Genomic DNA, 22,260 nt, shown 5'->3' with positions numbered 1-22,260 from the left:
GATAAAGTGCAATAAAATAAACACTTAAAAGTGTAGTTTGGACGTTTTCTTCAACTAGTCTGAAACAACACAGTATGAAATGCCAAACGGTCTCGAAAAAAATCTCAAAATCGACCAGTGCATGAAAAAACAATGTACAAAGTTTTGCCTTAAACCCAAACTCTAAAGCATTTCAGCTTCCCTCACTAAAGACAGACCCTGAGCGTTTAATTGTTCTAATTCCTGAGAGCTTCTCCAGGCTTCATGTTGTCCTGCTTTCAAGCTCCCAGCATCCCAACCGTGAGCCATTGGTGAGCGAGAGAAAGATGATCCTCATGAATATGCAAATCCAGCACAATGCACCGTCACAGAGAATGAGACAATCAGCGAGGCTTTGAAGTCACTCACCGGGAATGCTGGGTAAGCAAAACAAAACTCCTCAAGAGGACTAAGAAAGCGTCACAGCAAGAATCATGCGGGGGACGCTGGGTAAAGAGGCGTAATCACTCTTCTAGAAAGAGCTTTTTAGAGCATTTTAAAACCCGCTGATGCCAATGTGCCGCTGCAAGGGGTTTAACAAAAGGGCAAAACTATTTGGAGGAAGTTTAGAAGAGAAAAACAATGTGGGAATTGATTTATTACAGCAACGGCTGACTTCTATTTCTTCAAGCTTCTACGCATATTTTTATGAATCAAAACAGTCCAAGATTTTCCATTTAGCATCTAAAACAGACATATAACAGCTAAAGGACTTTGCAAAGGACAATATCTGAGTATTATACTTTTTTTACACAATGAAACTGTGAATGTTCACTCGTGCTTTAAATTATGACTGATATTTGCACACTTGTACTACCATTAAAAAGGTGTTTTTTTGTTGAAAAAATGTACTCTTTCATTCGGCAAGGACATATTAAGGCGAGACACGGCAGGCAAAAACATCGTTTTTTTTTTACTGGTCAATTTTGAGATTTGGGGATATTTGTCTTCAATAGCATGTCTTCTTTCAGACTTGTGGTGAAAAAAAGTCTGAAATACACATTTAGGTCTTTATTTTCCTACACTTTGTCTGTTTGCGTCTGTAGATTTCTCATAAATTCAACAAAAGTTGGCGTTCTGAATCCTCCCGCTGCTCCGCGATCTCTGTCTGCTCCCTGTCATCACATACACCGCTGGATAGCTCTCTCTCTCCTGTACAATGCTGTCGGATCCAAATATGGTCATTTCCTTTTTATCAGCAACCAATCGTGAAAGTAAAAGAGCTGAATGCGCAATCTCATTGGCTGATGATAAATCCTTATAGAGCCCGTTTTCTCAAAATGACTTTTCTCTCATTCTCCAAGTCTGAAATCTCCACTTCAGTAGCACCTATATACACCAAACTTTCCAGTCTTGTACCTAGTTATATTATGAAGACATTTACAGAGGGATTTGTAAATATATTATTCCTAGCCTGATTTATATAACATTTTATTCCAAAAAAAACATGGCGAAAATCATTTTTTTAAGGCTATTGACAGTATATTCTGATTTACAGGATAACAAAAGTAGATATCCATAAATCCCTCTGTAATTTTTTTCCCATCTAATATGTGAACACAATGAAACAATAATTTTTAACCTGGCTTTATCCAATACAAAAATTTCGTTTTTTAAAATATATGCAAATTAGCACATATTCAATTAGATATTGCCTAATTTGCATGTTTAAACATTAAATTACAGAAAACTTGTAATACATTTTTTTCTCATCTTAATGTAGGTAATCAACTGGGAAAGTTTCATGGTGATAGTTAGCATAGTTAAAAATGTTACCCTATTCACCTGTAGTGTCTCGCCTTAAATTGATCAAAAGTGACAGTAAAGACATGCATAATGTAACAAAAGATTTCTTTTTTTGAAATGTCTTATTTACAGTACAACTGTTTTCAACATTGCTAATCATAAATGTTTCATGAGCATTAATCAGCACATTATAATGACTTCTGAAGGATCATGTGACACTGAATTGAATTAAATTAATACATTTTTAGCTAACTGTGATTTTGTATATGTATATTTCTGAAATGCATAACTTAGACAGTTCTCTCTGGATCACTCTGAATTGTAATGTGGACTCATGCACTTTCTGTTGTGTATTGTGAAAAGCGCTACACAAATAAATGTGAATTGAATTGAACTGAAGACTGGAGTAATGATGCTGAAAATTCAGCTTTGATCACAGGAATAAATTACACTTTACTAGATATTCACATAGAAAACAGCAGTTCTACACCGTAATAATATTTCACTATTTTTACTGTATTTTTGACCAAATAAATGCAGCCTTGGTGAGCAGAACTGACTTCTTTCCACAACATAACAACATCTTGCCGACCTCAAACTTAGTGTATAAGTATAAGAAATAGGCTCTTCTGGTGTGTGAAAGGATTCTGCAGACGCCATGACGTGAGCGACACCTGTAAACATCTCACCTGAGAAGCATCACGGTCATTTTACTAAAGCAAACACGGCTCATAACAAGAAATGCCACAGATGCATTTGGGCTGTGTGCGTGTGTTTGTGTGTGTGTGTGTGTGTGTGTGTGTGTGTGTGTGTGTGTGTGTGTGTGTGTTTGCTCAGCTGTGTTTGGGTTCTTACACACACAGGCCACTGGTTAATTAGCAGGTAAATATCTCAGCTTGTAATCCAAGGTTCAAACCGAAGAACTGAGTAAAACTCAGACTCATTCCAGGAGAAGTGGAAGTGAATCCCACAGATGTGACGTCTCAGTCGGTGTCACTCAAATGAAGTGTGTTATGACTGTGTGCTTTCACTGCAGGAACTCTAGAGTTTCTGTGCTTCACTAAGTAGTGCGCTTGTGTAAATGTGTGAGCACTAATGAGAAATCTCAATATCTGAGACACAGATTATGAAACATCAGCTACTGCCTCTGTGTGAAAACCATAAACCTCTATTTCATCTAATATAAGTTAATTATAAGAACCTCAGACATTGAAGGGGTGGTTGATTATGATTTCACTTTTCTAACTGTAGTTAGTGTGTAATGTTGCTGTTTGAGCATAAACAACATCTGCAAAGTTACGACGCTCAAAGTTCAGAGCAAAGGGAGAGATTTACTTTTAAAGAAATCACTTTTTAAGGACTACAACAAACAGCTGGTAGAGACTACACCACATTCCTCCCGGGTTAGTGACATCACCAACCCTAGAATTTACATAAACCCCGCCCCCGGAACACGATTTATAGATTATCAAGACAGAATATGCTAATCAATGTCTAGAAGATAACTACACATCAGCTACATAAACTCATCAACTAACCATTCAGAAATGTCCTGTTGCTTCTACATGTTGTCACTTCTTCTTGAGTCTCTCCATCATTGTCTGACTCCGGTTTGAACATAAAAGGCTAAACGTTTTTTGAATTGTTCAGTGCATGTGTGTGTGAGGTTAAAGGACTAGTGATGTCCGGTTCGTGAACGAATCGTTCTTTTGAACCGGTTCTTTTTAGTGAACTGGTCGAACCAGTACACACTAAATCGGACTGAATCGTTCGAAACAGTTCGCGTCTTGCGTCAGCACTGATCCACAACAAGTTACTAAAGTTACTCACTTTCGGACATGCCTGAGTCCTGACAGTCACCTCTACTCAAAATAAACCAATATCCCGGAGTAGGCATATATGTTACTCCAGTAAATCCAACAGTTCACTGAACTGAGACGTGCTGAGAGAAGTGATGAGCACGAGCAGTTGATACTGAGCATGCGCGCACTACCGAACGTACAGGTACAGCGGTTCTCGGACCACCAGTACAGAACCGAGAACTGTTTCTTTCGGACACGTTCGATACGGAGAACCGATGAGCTGATGAGAGCATGCGTGCAATTCTTTCAGAGGGACGAAATGCATGCAAATCTGAAGTATTTTACTGAACATCAATAAGTCTAACAAAATAAAACATGTTAGAAACATGTTTATCTCATAGGCTACTGCCTTTTCACTGTATTATTTTAAAGATTGGAAACACAATGAATGGATTGTAAAACTAAACATTTATTATTATACTAAAACATTATTTTCTGGAACAGATCATTTCATTTCTAAGTAAGTTGATATACATTTTTGACGTAAACTCTTGCCAAGGTTTTAAAGGGTGCAAAGTAAATGTTTATAATGTGTTAATCAAAACATAACGTATTAAACATAGATATGCATCAAGTTTTTAGTTTTGTCGACTGAATAAGGCTATAGCCTAGTAAGGTTTCAGTAGTTCTCAGCTCACACACAGGCGGTTCTCGAGTCAAGAACTGGTTGTTGCAGCAGTTCTCGCATCACCAGTACAGAACCGAGAACTGTTTCTTTCGGACACGTTCGATACGGAGAACCGACGAGCTGGAGAGACTGCGCATGCGTGATAACAACACCGTCTCTGAACCGAACTTTCTTTTGGCCAACTGATGCTGTGTTACTGTCTATGCGCTGTGCTGATACATGAGCACGGGTGAACCAAGGACTTGAATGAGGGGCCGAATTCGGCGAAATGTAAGTTTATTTAATTACAAATAAAATAAAAATGATGAAGTTTATTCACTTTAAGACATGTAAAACATCCGCGTTTGCGCATCGCCTTAGGCCTACTACAGGGTTCATTTTCAAAACGTAAATGTAAGAAACCTATCCAAGATGATTATGACGATGAGCACTATTATTTAACTGAAGTTATGATTACAAATGCCTTTATTTGAATGTATATTTATCCGCCGGGATGATAGAATTGACGTCATTACGTGATGACGTAAAAGAACTGGTGAACCGGTTTTTTGAACCGGTTCATTGAAACGAACTGTCCGAAAGAACCGGTTCGCGGAAAAGAACCGGACTTCCCATCACTATAAAGGACATGAGCTCTTGAAGCTCCGCCCCCTGTGCCGGGAGCAGCAGCTCATTTGCATTTAAAGGCACAGACACAAAAGGTGTGTTTTTGCTCACCCTCAAAAAGTGACAATTTGAACATGCTATATAAGGGCCCTTTCACACCTACCTTGTTTGGTCCGGATTTTCAGACTTTTCAGTTTGGTCCGAATCAAAATTACAGGTGTGAAACCTTCCCCCGGACCACGGTCCGGACCAAACAGACGAAATTTGGTCTGACGAAAAGAGGTAGTCACGGTCCGGATCAAACTGAACAAAGGTTTGGTTCGTTTCTAGTGTGAAAGCACTTTCTGTATTGTTCAGACTTTCAGACCATTTACAGGAAGATCCGGTGGTTCCCGTGTAGCCTAAACAACTGAAGAAGAATATTTATGTGCAGATCTGTCAGTCCTGCCCACAGCGTTTGCGCGCACACACACATTTTTCCTGTGTCCTGCCGGTGACGACAAAATGTTCGCACAACGAGGACGTTCATTTGGCGAATGTGAGCTAGCCTGGAGTATAGCTGGTGCTGCAGGGAGTAATGCCATAATAATACAAGTATAGTGGCAACGATATGCGTCTGTTCATTCATTCTTGTCAAAGCTACTCGCCGAACTGACAACTAGCTGACATCAGACACACGTCCATTTACAAACCAATCAATGTCAAGATGCAGCGCATATAGATGATGACGACAGGACGCAAGTACGTCATGTAAAGTTCTTTAGTGCGCTCGCATAATTGCAATGTGAAACCAAACCAAAACTAACCAAATGTATACAATGTATCAGAACATGAACTTTGGTTCGGACTCTCAGGTGTGAAAACGCCCTAAAATTATCTGTGGGGTATTTTGAGCTAAAACTTCACACACACACTCTGGGGACATCAGAGACTTATTTTACATATTATAAAAAGGGGCATTCTAAAACTCTGCCAAAAAAAAAACAAGGAGAAAGGAATTGTTCATATTTCATTTGATTACATTTTAAAAGACTAAATAAATCATACCATTTTTATGCATTAATTTAATTACCTCCGTTTTTTGATAATAAATTTGTATTAAATCATAAAACACAGAATCCAGAAATATTAAAACACAGACAAGACAGAGTTTCTGGAAAATAAAACACAATTCATAGGGCGATATTGTTAAAATTGTAATAAATTATTAAATTGTTAAAGTTGTATGAATTCAATTGATTAGATTTCCTTTTTGATTATTCAACATGAATAAACCATTAAAACAGAAAACAAAAAACATACCCAGAATTTGGGGAAAAAATTAAATGAAATGGGGGGGGGGGGGGGGGGGGGATTCACACACATTTGTCCTTTGTGTCGGAGACGCGTCGTGATCAAGGCCAAAAACAGCACCAGTTTCTAACGAGACGTCTGGTGCCAAATTATCAGTTTATTCAAAGAGATTATACACATTATACAACACACTCTAAATTCAGATTGGATGAGCTAAAACAATTGCTCATTCTGATTACTAATTGAACAAATTGACCATGTTGCAGTTGTTTAAACTTTCTAAAAGCAAAAAGCCACGACAGGCCGTGCATCGAGTGATTTTACCACAGTTAATGTCTAAAAACACCCCTTAAACGTGGTAAAAACACAGCCGTCCTGATTCAGCAACAGGACAAACACACTTTTATGTGAGTTTCTCCACACACCACAGCTCAACACTTCCCTCTTTATCCTGCGCTACTGATCATTCTGGCTCCTCTAATATTCACATTAGTCACTGATCAATCACAGTTTCCAGTTACAGATTCATAAACCTTTTCGTTTTGGAGTTTGAAGAAAGGTTTTAGTCTTTGTTTCTTGTTGAAATGCTGCTTTTACTGTGCATGCGAAACATGACACCCTTTCTACAGTCTGAATGCAACTACCAATGACCAATCATGAGTCAGTATGCAAATATCACAATGACATCACTTCTGATTTTGAAAAGTGATGTAAGTCAAGGGGAATTTTTTTACTTCAATCTGAATTATATGTATATATATGTATATTATCATTATCTATTGTGAAGGTAATTTCATTATGGTTGTTGTTTTCTTCCGCAAAATGCATGCAGTTTTGTTTATTAACCACTTCATGCCAAATTTACAAATAGCTTTAAAATAGAAACTGAAAATATTCAAACAAAAGCTAATTCAAATCATAAATAAATACTTGAATAGTATATTAATTATACTAAAATAACACTGCTGAAGAATAAAAATAATACTAATACTGCTGTATAATTCATAATAATATATTGATAATATGTAATTGATATTATTATTAAAAGTGTATTATTATTAATGTATTTTTTATTATTATTAATATTTATATTATTATTTTTATTATATAATTTTTATTTTATGTTGTTTATTATAGGCCAACAGTTAAAAGCTAATTCAAAATATTAATAAATAATATTTATATATAATTTAATAGTATATTAATTATAATAAAAATAATACTAATAGACTGTTGAATGAATATCAATATTGTCCTCTTTCCAAACTGAAGTGATCCAGTCGCACTAATAAAGCAGATTTAAACTGAACCTGAGACGCAGAGAGGGTTTTATAGGGTTTTTGAGAGTGTGTGATGGTTTTAGCTGGTTTTCTGCACACTGACTATCCAGTCAAACAGACACACGCTTGTTTGCGACTCCAGTAAAACAGTATTACAGACAGAATCACTGGAGCGCTCGACTGACCAACACCCAGAGCTGCGGGTTAACGCTCTGATGATGGGAAACACAAACAAAGACTTTATTCTGGACACACCACACAACAAATCCATGTTCACAGAGGTAGATTCGGTCGATTACTGATGGATTACTGAAAACATGGCGTTACTGGAACCACAGCATCAACAGAGCAGTTCGTTCGCATGCATTTATTTGTGCAATAATCCAGTGCTCCATTATTACACTTATACCACAGTTACCGACAACACCAACATTTCAAGACTTTATCTACACAAAGCAAATGCATTTATAATTATATATTCTGGATTATATTCTAAGAATAAAGTTTTTTTATGGTTTTAGTTTTAGTCGGCTATAATAACCCTGGTGCAGACGTCCACTGTACTGTATGTGCATTACTGTAAAAGTGATTTCAGTCAAAGGCCGTTCTGTGATCATCTCCGGCCCATCACAGATGTTGCACATGGATCTTAACATGAACTGAACCCACAGCATTCCTTTAGCATTTACTTCCCATTATTAATGTGCGAAAACACGCGGCCAACCTGCCAAACTCACAGGAGCGTTTAATGAAGGGGTTTTTGGTAAGTGTCTGAGCACAATGGAACCCGAAGGCTCTAATTAAGACAGTCCAACAAAGCCGAACCGACACCAGGGGTCACGACCCCGACCCATAAACCCTCACTGACCCCCACACCTGCCTGATTACATTAGACTCCGTGTGTGTGTGTGTGTGTGTGTGTGTATGTGTGTGTGTGTGTGTTTCAGATGCACAGAGCCTCGGCATCACTCTTACAGTGATCTACTCTACTCTACTCTACTCTACTCTACTCTACTCTACTCTACTCTACTCTACTCTACTCTACTCTACTCTACTCTACTCTACTCTACTCTACTCCACTCTAACCATTCCACTCCACTCCACTCTAATCTCATCTACTCTATTCCACTCTACTCTAATCTACTCTATTCCACTCTACTCTAATCTACTCTATTCCACTCTACTCTACTCTACTCTACTCTACTCTACTCTACTCTACTCTACTCTACTCTACTCTACTCTACTCTACTCTACTCTACTCCACTCTAACCATTCCACTCCACTCCACTCTAATCTCATCTACTCTATTCCACTCTACTCTAATCTACTCTATTCCACTCTACTCTACTCTACTCTATTCCACTCCACTCTAATCTAATCTACTCTGTTCCACTCTACTCTATTCCACTCCACTCTAATCTAATCTACTCTATTCCACTCTACTCTACTCTACTCTACTCTACTCTACTCTACTCTACTCTACTCTACTCTACTCTACTCTACTCTACTCTACTCTACTCTACTCTACTCTACTCTACTCTAACCATTCCACTCCACTCCACTCTAATCTCATCTACTCTATTCCACTCTAATCTCATCTACTCTATTCCACTCTACTCTAATCTACTCTATTCCACTCTACTCTAATCTACTCTATTCCACTCTACTCTACTCTACTCTATTCCACTCCACTCTAATCTAATCTACTCTATTCCACTCTACTCTACTCTACTCTATTCCACTCCACTCTAATCTAATCTACTCTGTTCCACTCTACTCTACACAATTCCACTCTACTCTAATCTACTCTATTCCACTCTACTCTATTCCACTCTACTCTAATCTACTCTCTACTCTATTCCACTCTACTCTACTCTACTCCACTCTACTCTATTCCACTCTACTCTAATCTAATCTATTCCACTCCACTCCACTCTAATCTAATCTACTCTATTCCACTCTACTCTACTCTAATATAATCTACTCTATTCCACTCCACTCTAATCTACTCTATTCCACTCCACTCTAATCTAATCTACTCTGTTCCACTCTACTCTATTCCACTCTACTCTAATATAATCTACTCTGCGCCACTGGGGTGGTGGTGGCGCAATGGATAAGACACATGCCTTTGGTGTGAGAGACCCGGGTTCGAATCCACTGTGAGACACCAATGTGTCCCTGAGCAAGACACTTAACCCCTAGTTGCTCCAGAGGCGTGCGACCTCTGACATATATAGCAATTGTAAGTCGCTTTGGATAAAAGCGTCAGCTAAATGAATAAATGTAAAATGTAAATGTACTCTATTCCACTCTACTCTACACAATTCCACTCTACTCTAATCTACTCTAATCCACTCTAATCCACTCTACTCTACTCTATTCCACTCCACTCTAATCTACTCTATTCCACTCTACTCTACTCTATTCCACTCTACTGTAATCTATTCCACTCCACTCTAATCTAATCTACTCTATTCCACTCTAATCTACTCTAATATAATCTACTCTATTCCACTCTACTCTAATCTAATCTACTCTATTCCACTCCATTCTACTCTACTCCACTCTATTCCACTCTACTCTAATATAATCTACTCTATTCCACTCCACTCCATTCTATTCCACTCTACACTACTCCACTCTACTCTACTCTACTCTACTCTACTCGATTCCACTCTACTCTACTCTACTCTACTCTATTAATCAAAGTTACTATAGTTAACTAAACCTAAAACCATGAAAACATTTGCATTATGTTAACTGGCATAAAAAAAATCAAATATGAAAAACAAACTTTAAAATGATTTTATTTATAATAATATTTTAATTAGTTGGCAAGGCAACAATTTTTATTTTCATTTAGTTTAACTTGATGTACAATTTTTTTTTTTTTACTTTTAATTCATCAAAGAATCCTGAAAAAAGTATCACAGGTTAAAAAACACTGAGTGAGCAGCACAACTTTCTCCAACATTGATCATAAATCTACATATTAGAATGATTTCTGAAGGACCATGAAGACTGGAGTAATGGCTGATAAAAAAAAAAATCACCTTTGCGTCACAGAAATAAATTATATTTTAAAGTATATTAAAATGGACAATCGTTATTTTAAATTGTAATAATATTTCTGTATTTTTGATCACATAAATGCAGACTTGATGAGCATAAGAGACTTCTTTCAAAAACATAAAAAATAGTAATGTTTCCAAACTTTTGACAGGTACTGTATGCATGTATATATAGACACACACAATGTCAAGAGTATATATATATTTTTTATTTTTATTTTATTCATTTGTTATAAAACTAATGATAATAATGTGCTGGCGACAGATGCACGGTGGTGAAGGTCTGGCTCAGGGTTTGGGTGATTATAGATAAAAGGACGAGGTCAAGAGTTCATGCACCAGTGTTCATATTCACACTGTAGAGACAAAGCGATTACACAGCGCTGCGCTAACGAGGCTCTGAGCAACCGGTGGCGCCACCTGACTCCACTCGCCAATTAAAATCCCACAAACCACGCCGGCCCACACCAGAACACACGCAAATATCAAAGAAACCCAGAAGAAAGTGCACAAAGAAAGAAGAAACAAAGAGCAGCGAAACAAGCCAGGCTTTAGGATCAGAAAAACAAAAACTGATCTTCTCACAGGCGTTTTGATGTCTCTCATACAGGCTGTGATTGTGTGTGAGGACGGCCAGAGGACATTCACACAACACACAATAAAACACACTGACCACCAGTCAAAGGTCAAGTGTGTCGGTTCTGTCACTGCTACCAAACAAAATCAATACATAGTGTCAGAGGTTACACTCAAACAAACAGATCATGGCTAATGTAGCATAGTTAAATCTGCATATATGACAAGATGCAAATATGTTTAAAAAATACAGATATAACTGTAATATACTGTATATATATATATATATATATATATATATATATATATATATATATATAGTATTGTATGCCTTTATTGTCCACCAAAGTGGAAAATTGCCTTGATGTATAATTATGTACAATTATTAATAATAATACACTCACCTAAAGGATTATTAGGAACACCTGTTCAATTTCTCATTAATGCAATTATCTAATCAACCAATCACATGGCAGTTGCTTCAATGCATTTAGGGGTGTGGTCCTGGTCAAGACAATCTCCTGAACTCCAAACTGAATGTCAGAATGGGAAAGAAAGGTGACGGCACACGAGAGTCGGATACGGGCGTCTCTCTGAGCTGGAGAAACTCTCACCTGTGTGTGTCTGTCTGAGGACGTGTCGAGCAGCTCAGATCGTCACAGTCTGATCATCTGACCTTTCACCCGTCACACACCTGACAGAAAAAGAGAGACTCATTTCAGAAGGATCACGTGACTCTGAACGGGTGAATGATTCTATTTATGATGTCAAATAAAAACTCTCATTAGTCCTTAAAAATAAGAGTGTTTATTTGAAATAGAAATATTCTGTAACATTACAAATGTTACAATCAGGGTTTGAAATTAACACCCGCCAACCCGCCAAATGCGGGTAAAAATCAACTGGGGTGGGTAACGCTGTCAAATCACTAGCCAATTTGGCGTGTTACTTATTATGTTTACTCACTTCGTGGAAGTTCACGTAAGACAAATCTGCACTGATTTAACGCAAATACTCAACTCGTGAGTCATCATGATATATTAAATACAGCAAATTGCGCAGAACCTGCTCATATCTGGCCTACTTGAGTTGAACATAAACATCACTACGCAACAAATAACAGCGAGCTTTTATTTATATATATATATACTGTATATATATGCACACATATACATATATTTTTTTGTTTTTTCGTTGTTGTTGTGGCTAGTAGAAGTTCTGAATGGCCGGTAACTTAAAAATCTTGTAGCCAAAGTGGCCGAAGAGTGAAAAAGTACATTTCAAACCCTGGTTACAATGTAACATTACTCTCACTTTTGATCAATTTAATGCGTCCATGTGTTACTTTCTCATCATTGAACCTGTGGCTGGTGAATCAGGGAAATAACAAATCAAAGCTAGTGCTTCACATCTGGATTCAAATCACAGTCGATCAGTGCAATGATATCTGACATCACAGGACGACTCCTCTGACGTTTGTTTTCCACTTTCGCAATGTTTCAGTGAATGTTCCCTCACAATCCTCATCAAAAACACAAGATTGAATGAGTTTGTGAGGGACAGTAGGGATGAACCGGCACGCCAACAAACTAACAACTCAATTACCAACATTACGTCTCTAAACATTATCAGATCACAGCGTGACGGAGGACGAGACCTCGGCGGACACAAACATACACCACCCGTCAAAAGTTTGGCATCAAACGGAAAGAAATGAACACTTTTATTCATCAAGGTCACATTAAACTGTAAAGACATTTATAATGTTACAAAATATTCTATTTCAAATAAACACTCTTCTTTAGAACTTTCATTTCATCAAAGAATCCTGGAAAATAAAGTGTTCTGACTGGAGTAATGATGCTGAAAATTCAGCTTTGATCACAGGAATAAATTACACTTTACTAGATATTCACATGGAAAACAGCTGATTTACATTCTAATATTTAAAAAATGTTACTGTATTTTTGATCAAATAAATGCAGTCTTGCTGAGCAGAAGAGACTTTTAAAATCATTAAAAAGTATTTCAGACCCCAAACAAACACATAGACATTATTTACATTCTTGAATATCCTGTTTTATCAAGAAATATTACAGAAGCAAAATGTGTTCCTGTTTCATGTTGACTTTAAATAAAATGTTTTATCTGCTGCTAGAAACATGAGAATCACGTTCTCTGTGGATAAACAGCATATTTTTCCGTTATTTGCACTTTTCCACGTTGGCGTGCGCGTGTCAGATGGACTCTGATCGATCTCTCCTCATCCAGAGCCTGTGTTTTCTTCTGCTAATGTATCATAACCTCACTGCAGTCAATAACCACTGGAAACGCAATCCATCTCTGAAATATCACTCCATTCACTTACTGTAAAGCTGAATATTTGTGCCTACAGACGAGTGGAAACAAGAGGGATGAATCTCTCTGTGACGCGTTCGAGTCAGTCTGTTACTCACTGTTTTGGCAAACGTGTAATTATTTGTAATAATCTTTTTCTGTACTTTTGATCAAATAAATGCAGGCTTGATGCGCATAAGGGACTTCTTAATGTGTGTGCAAATTTCTGACCAGCAGTAGTAGGCTACTGTACTATTACACTATTGCTGCAAAATTATCAAAAATGTTCAAATAATAAAGTCACCATTTCACATGTTCTTGTCAGCCTACACTTCACATAATAGACCTGTAGGCCTGAGCTTCAATTAACAAACTATGATAGTTTCATCAAATGGTAAAATGTGGCTAAATATAACTGCCTTGAATAATACACTTAAGTTACCATTAATGCTACTTTTGGTGCTGGTTTTGTGCAGTGCTTTGTGGTCAATTAACATCCACTAGTTCAACGACGCAGATTCAGCTTCATAAACGTAAATTCGTCTGTCCATGTCATTTTAATATTAATTTATAAATGATCGGAAAATTACCGCTCCACTTCACATTGTCCAATGACATTTGAACGTGTGCCAGATGATGATTGGTCGGTGTATTGTACATGACAAACAGGCTTCAATGAATTATGTAATATTTTAAAATATGTGATATATGGATTTTGAATTGAATCGACACACAACCTTTTATTATTATTAAATAAAAAGTTAAAAAATGTTTGGTTTATTTTTTTTCCTGCCGTCGAGCCATATAACGTACTCACTGAAAGAACCATATTTGACTCGAGAGCATCGGTTCTTGAGCAGACTGTGGGATACCTACGTTCACACTAGTGCATTTTCATTTCAAAACGTATAACTTTTGCTACGGTTGTGCCTGCCGTCCACACACACACACACACACACACACACACACACACACACACACACACACCGGAGTTGTAGACCCTCGAAAACGGAGACCAACCCCGTCAGTCAAGACCGAAGACAGACACACGCAACTTGACAGAAGTGACGCAGTCCATAGCAACGCGTTATAGCAACGACACCTCAGACTAACGGCTACTTTATTTAGGCTACTTTAGTTTTGTACACCTTGTCATGTTAATTATAATCAAATGCATTTAGTTGTATTGACCACAATCTTATCATTGTGGTCTCTCTCTCTCTCTCTCTCACACACACTTTCTCTCTCTTTGTCTCACACACACACACACACACACACACACACACACACACACACACGTGACCCCTGTGACCTGTTTCTCCGAGCACAGGCTGGTTAAATTAGCAGCACCTGATCCGTAACCGTGTCCGTCACAGAACGCTCTCATTCACGGCAGGTTCCTCGTCACATGGTCATCATTAGGGTCAGTGGCACACACACACACACACACACACGCCTCTTCCCGATCGGCATAAGCAGAAACATCCCAGTGTAATTTTCCATGCACTCTTGCACACAGTGAAGGTGTGTGTGTGTGTGTTAATGCAGCTCAACTCCTGAGAGAGAGCAGAACATCAGATCAACACATTCAGTCCATTACAGACCAGAACTACAGAACCAGCAGCAGTCCAGAACACTATACTACACTATACACTACTACACTACACACTACTACACTACACACTACTACACTATACACTACTACACTATACACTACACTACACACTACACTACACACTAAAACACTATACTATACACTACACACTACACTACACACTACACTATACTATACACTACACACACTACACTACTACACTACACTATAGACTACACACACTACACTACACTACACTACACTATCTATAGTGTGTACAGCACACTCGTCCTCTGTATGCAAACCCTGAATGACTTACCGCATCTGCTCTAACAGAGTATCCCACAATGCAATGTGCTCAACTTCACCTTCCATTTCCAGCATGACAGATGCACTTTTAAATAAATTAAGTGCAAAAAAACACAACTTAAAAGTCTTAAATTTAATGCAAAGCTGTTTTTACACCGATGTCCATTTAATAGAAATCATCTGATATTTTATTTTGCATCCAAAATGCTCTAAATACTGAATATCAAATAGAAAAATTATCAAATGAGATGAAGCACCTTCTGTCTGAAAATCACTGGGTATTCAGAAAATAGTAAATAATATATATAAACTATTTAATACATTTAATTTAACTATAATTTGTATAAATAACTAATACTATATTTTTTTACTATTTTTATATATTTTATTATATATTATTTTTAACATATAAACTGTAATACTAAACTAAAACTATATATTTAATATATAAACTATTATTATATTTTTATTGTTAATTATTTTTAACAAACTATTCTTGCGTATTTTATTATTCATTATTATTATATAAACATTTACAAAATGATTAATAAACTCATATACCCTGGAAATCCAGAGTTCTCGCGAGAGCACAAGTTGAATTTGCTCAGCGAGTTACTCTGGTGTCGAGTAATGACGCTCATTAAATATGCCCCTCGATCTGAGCTGCACCAATCACATCGGGTTATCTGATATAGGCGGGCCAGAGGCGGAGCTAAAGATGACGACAGCGCTGTGACGTCGAAGTCATTAGTAAACATTGCAAGATGGCTATAGATGAACACATGTTGTTTAAAACGGCTTTGGTCACTACAATGAACGAGTTAGACTTGGCTTTTTCCCAAAAGAGGAACAGAATACGGCGCTCGAATCCTTCCTTTGCAAGAAGGGCGTTTTTGCTGTTTTGCCGACCGGAAGAGTCTAATCTACCAGTTAGCTCCGCTGGTAGCGAAGCGTATGGGGTTTATTGTTGTGATTGGTCGTAGTGTTATCCAATAGCGTGCAGTGAGATTTTCAAATGCATGCTTGGTGCCGCCCCTCGAGCTGGCCGATTTTCATTGATCGACACCAGACCATTAATCTTTTAGATTTAGGTCTGGATTTCCAGGCTAAAACTCATACACATTTTATTATAAATGTAATACATAAACTTAAAATATCAAATTTAAGCATTTAATATCTTTTTCACTCTTAGCCGATAATGTGAAAATTATTTGACAAAATCAAATATACAACTATATTACAAATGCAAAGTAACTTTGTGAGTTGATAACTGGATGTCACTCGCGATATTAAATATTCTGCATGATAAAGTCATGATACAGTTGTGTGACATCTTGATGGAGATGTTTAGCAGGATTTTTGAAAATATGATTGCATAATGTTTCACATACACTAGTCAAAAGAATAGTAGTACACAGTACGATCAGTGCGTGTTTTATACAATTTTATACTATTAAATCATGAAATTGTGGTAAAGCAGCATCTGAGAGGATGAGCGTAGACATATATAGACTGAAATATATATATATATATATATATATATATATATATATATATATATATATATATAGTTTATATATAGACTGAAATATATATAAAATACTTTTTTATTAAATAATATATATATATATAATATAATATATATATATATATTATATATATACAAATTTTAAATATCTAAATAAATTATAAACAAATGTTTGTTAAATAATACATTTATTTGATTAAATTATACATATATCTTCATTTCTTCTATTTATATTATATATAATACTATATAAATATTTAATATAGAACATATATAATATATATACACACACATTTCACAGACACTGGCAGATCAATAAACAGCTAGATAAATGTGTGTGTATATATAATATATATAATATTATATATATATATATATATATATATATATATATAGTTATATATATAGTTATAAATATACATAATTTATTACAATGAATAAATATGTATTAATAGAATATTTATATTCATAAGTAAATAAAAATTGTTGTCAATATATACAGTCATATGGTTTAACACAAGATAATGTTGAGTATAAGTAAATGATGTGCCATATGTTCAATCATAAATATATATACACACACACACACACACACACACACACTAATTTACTAATTATAGACTAATATAAACTTGTTTTATTGCCCCCTTCCCCTCCTATAATCGCTTTCCTATATAACATCTCATTTGATGTTTTACAGAATAAAATAACTCACACTGGTTTGGCATGAGCAAATAATGACCGACATTAATGAACTTTCCCTTTAACACTCTCTTATAAATGTTCATATCTAAACATTGTAATCTGTGTCAGATCTTCAGTGCTATATGGGGCTAAAGTGTCCCGGGTCATAAACGCATCGGTATGCAGCATCTTTTATTCCCGAGTGAAGTTTGCTCTATTAATAACTCACGCATGAACACAATGATCATAAACAGTTGTTGTTGTTGGAAGAACACCTTCGTCTGACATCAAACCTGCAACTATGAAGTCGTGTGTGGATTTAGGAATGCAGAGCGTACGTGATAAATCCTACGTTTGATGCATTAGCCAGGATGGGTGGCATATGGACAGTTGCATATTTTGCGGGGGATTTGAGGCTGGTATGATGGGACGGGTGCGCTGGAACTAATCGAGAACACATGAGAGCGAGCAGGACCCGTCGTGACCCCCTTCATCATCACACACTACACCACATCAACATGTCCCTTCAGGGCCTCCGTAGGACAGTTCAACAAAACTGACAATCTATCATCATTTACCACAGTCCTGTAAATGCATGCGACTCACAGAAGAAGAGATGACGTTCTTCTATACAATCAAACTAAATAGAAACAGACATTGTTGTGCAACAACAACAAAAAGCATAATAACAATATTCCATATACATCTTGTGCACTATATATTCCAACTATATTCCTTCTGAAATCATAAGATGATTTTATGTGATTGTGAGGAACAGACTGAGAGTGAAAAATCTTGCCCTCCACCGTGACTCTCGCTATATTTGCATATTTAAATTTACTACACTGCAAATCATCATGTGAATTTATACCTGATTTAAATATGTAATGAATTAATAAATAAATGTATTTAAATTTGCATACATAAATTTACTACTTTGCAGTTCATCATGTGACTATACTTAATTTCAATATGTAATGAATTAATAAATACATTTACATATATAAATGTACTACTTTGCAGTTCATCATGTGACTTTATACCTAATTAAATATGTAATAAATTGCTATTTAAATGTGCATATTTAAATTAAATTTTTGCCGAGCTAAAAAGTCTTATGCTGCTTGATATTGCAAACTGGTATTTGATATAATTTTATTTAAATTTATTCATTATTTTATGTACATTTCACATTTCATAGGGCCTTATAATTGTAAAAACTGTAATAAATGATTAAGTTGTTAAAGTTTTATGAATCAAATTGATTAGACATGCTTTTTGATTATTAAAATGTAATTAAACCATTAAATCAGAATCCAGAATAGAATAATATGTAGTGCAAATAGTTTCACCGTTTACTATACTTCTGTTCTTCTAGTTACAAATATACATTAAAAACATTACGTAAAATTATTTTGTTCAATGCACAGGAAATAATTGCACTTATTTTTCAAGAATATTTCCCAAAACAAAGACCAAAACCCACACACATCTCTTTCTGTGTTTCGGAGGAGAAAGAAAGTCACAGTGAGCAGTTTCAGGCTTTTCCCTGTAATAGTGACGATCATATAAAGTGTGCGAGCTCATTCTAGGTAAAGCTCTGCAGGATCATGAGCGTCTGGAGCTCCGGTTCTCGCCTGCGTTCCCTAGAGGAAACTAAAACTCATTTCTGAACATATACTGCACAATTAAAATGTTTAGGGTTCGACAGCCAGCGTCAGGCTGAAGGAAACAATAGAACGTGTGTTTAAGACCGCAAAAGTTTCCATGCACGCATCCAGTTTCTCTGTCAGAACAATAAAAGCAGCATAAAGAGCAAGAGACTGATTCAGCGACAGCAGACTCTTCCCTGAACACAACAAGAGGCAATACTCTCTCTCTCTCACACACACACACACATATATATATATAACATTCAGCATGTTTGTGTGTGCGTGTGTGACTGTGTGTGTGTGTGACTGTGTGTGTGTGCGTATGTGAGTGTGTGTGAATGAGTGTGTGCGTATGTGAGTGTGTGTGAATGAGTGTGTGCTAGTGTGAGTGTGCGTGTATGTGCAAGTGTGTGTGTGTGTGTGTGTGTATGTGCAAGTGTGTGTGTGTGTGTGTGTGTGTGTGTGTGTGTGTGTGTGTGTGTGTGTGCATGCGTGAGTGTGTGCGTGAGTGTGTGTGTGTGCGTGCGTTTATGTGTATGTGTATGTGCGTGTGTGCGTGTGCATGTGTGTGTGTGTGTGTGTGTGTGTGTGTGTAGTGAGTGTGAGTGTGTGTGTGTAAGCCGAGATTGCAGAAGAACCGCACAGCTGTTGGGAGTTTGGCTGCATCTGCCACAACTGTGATTTCATGGAACAAAGCAGGAATGCCATCAAACTGTCAGGCCTCACAAACACACACACACACACACACGTCTGTCTCCACCTATTTTAGCCTTCGCTCCGACGTTCGGCTGCGTCTCAAACACTCATAACTATCCCAGCAGCCACATTTATTTCTATATACAGTACATATTGTTTCAAAGCAGCTTCACAGTAATAAACAGAGAAATAACCGAGTCAATGATGCAAAGTTCAAATACGAGACATCCAAATTCAGCTCTACTGAACACAACACTGTCATTATTCAGATCGATTCAGTTCCATTTTTTGTTCTCATCCGATTGTGTCAGTGCTGATAATTCTATAATATTAGTGTATATTACATTATGAAAGAGAAGTTGCGATTCTTCTCTATTGTGTCATATATCCGAGTGAAACGCTTCTGGAGCTGAGAGTCCCGTGTCCCGAACACACAGGTGCTGAGAGACCCGTGTCCCGAACAGACAGGTGCTGAGAGACCCGTGTCCTGAACACACAGGTGCTGAGAGACCCGTGTCCTGAACACACAGGTGCTGAGAGACCCGTGTCCCGAACACACAGGTGCTGAGTCCCGTGTCCCGAACACACAGGAGCTGAGAGACCCGTGTCCCGAACACACAGGAGCTGAGAGACCCGTGTCCCGAACACACAGGTGCCGAGTCCCGTGTCCCGAACACACAGGTGCTGAGAGTCCCGTGTCCCGAACACACAGGTGCTGAGAGACCCGTGTCCCGAACACACAGGTGCTGAGAGTCCCGTGTCCCGAACACCCAGGTGCTGAGAGTCCCGTGTCCCGAACACACAGGAGCTGAGAGACCCGTGTCCCGAACACACAGGAGCTGAGAGTCCCGTGTCCCGAACACACAGGAGCTGAGAGTCCCGTGTCCCGAACACACAGGTGCTGAGAGTCCCGTGTCCCGAACACACAGGTGCTGAGAGACCCGTGTCCCGAACACACAGGTGCTGAGAGACCCGTGTCCCGAACACACAGGTGCTGAGAGACCCGTGTCCCGAACACACAGGTGCTGAGAGTCCCGTGTCCCGAACACACAGGTGCTGAGAGACCCGTGTCCCGAACACACAGGTGCTGAGAGTCCCGTGTCCCGAACACACAGGAGCTGAGAGTCCCGTGTCCCGAACACACAGGTGCTGAGAGTCCCGTGTCCCGAACACACAGGTGCTGAGTCCCGTGTCCCGAACACACAGGTGCTGAGAGACCCGTGTCCCGAACACACAGGTGCTGAGAGACCCGTGTCCCGAACACACAGGTGCTGAGAGTCCCGTGTCCCGAACACACAGGTGCTGAGTCCCGTGTCCCGAACACACAGGTGCTGAGAGACCCGTGTCCCGAACACACAGGTGCTGAGAGTCCCGTGTCCCAAACACACAGGTGCTGAGAGTCCCGTGTCCCGAACACACAGGTGCTGAGTCCCGTGTCCCGAACACACAGGTGCTGAGAGACCCGTGTCCCGAACACACAGGTGCTGAGAGACCCGTGTCCCGAACACACAGGTGCTGAGAGTCAGCTGAGAGTCCCGTGTCCCGAACACACAGGAGCTGAGAGTCCCGTGTCCCGAACACACAGGAGCTGAGAGTCCCGTGTCCCGAACACACAGGAGCTGAGAGACCCGTGTCCCGAACACACAGGAGCTGAGAGTCCCGTGTCCCGAACACACAGGCGCTGAGAGTCCCGTGTCCCGAACACACAGGAGCTGAGAGACCCGTGTCCCGAACACACAGGTGCTGAGAGACCCGTGTCCCGAACACACAGGAGCTGAGAGACCCGTGTCCCGAACACACAGGAGCTGAGAGTCCCGTGTCCTGAACACACAGGAGCTGAGAGACCCGTGTCCTGAACACACAGGTGCTGAGAGTCCCGTGTCCCGAACACACAGGAGCTGAGAGACCCGTGTCCCGAACACACAGGAGCTGAGAGTCCCGTGTCCCGAACACACAGGTGCTGAGAGTCCCGTGTCCCGAACACACAGGTGCTGAGAGACCCGTGTCCTGAACACACAGGTGCTGAGAGACCCGTGTCCTGAACACACAGGTGCTGAGAGACCCGTGTCCCGAACACACAGGTGCTGAGAGTCCCGTGTCCCGAACACACAGGTGCTGAGAGACCCGTGTCCCGAACACACAGGTGCTGAGAGTCCCGTGTCCCGAACACACAGGAGCTGAGAGACCCGTGTCCCGAACACACAGGAGCTGAGAGTCCCGTGTCCCGAAAACACAGGAGCTGAGAGTCCCGTGTCCTGAACACACAGGTGCTGAGAGACCCGTGTCCTGAACACACAGGCGCTGAGAGACCCGTGTCCTGAACACACAGGTGCTGAGAGACCCGTGTCCCGAACACACAGGAGCTGAGAGTCCCGTG

General features: G+C 38.8%; 1 protein-coding gene across 1 annotated transcript in view; it reads right to left on the bottom strand.

The window, feature by feature from the left end:
* bmpr1bb (bone morphogenetic protein receptor, type IBb) overlaps positions 1-22,260 on the bottom strand; it is a 113,971-nt gene that overhangs the window by 53,866 nt on the left and 37,845 nt on the right. Inside the window, 1 exon segment of the mRNA XM_082158670.1 lies at positions 11,698-11,777. The gene's annotated coding sequence lies outside the window, so the exon portion shown is untranslated.

Source organism: Leuciscus leuciscus, assembly GCF_965113295.1.
Source record: "Leuciscus leuciscus genome assembly, chromosome: 24".
Classification (NCBI taxonomy): domain Eukaryota; kingdom Metazoa; phylum Chordata; class Actinopteri; order Cypriniformes; family Leuciscidae; genus Leuciscus; species Leuciscus leuciscus.
The sequence above is the reverse complement of the archived record's forward strand: the minus strand, read 5'-3'. Positions and strand labels throughout refer to the sequence as shown.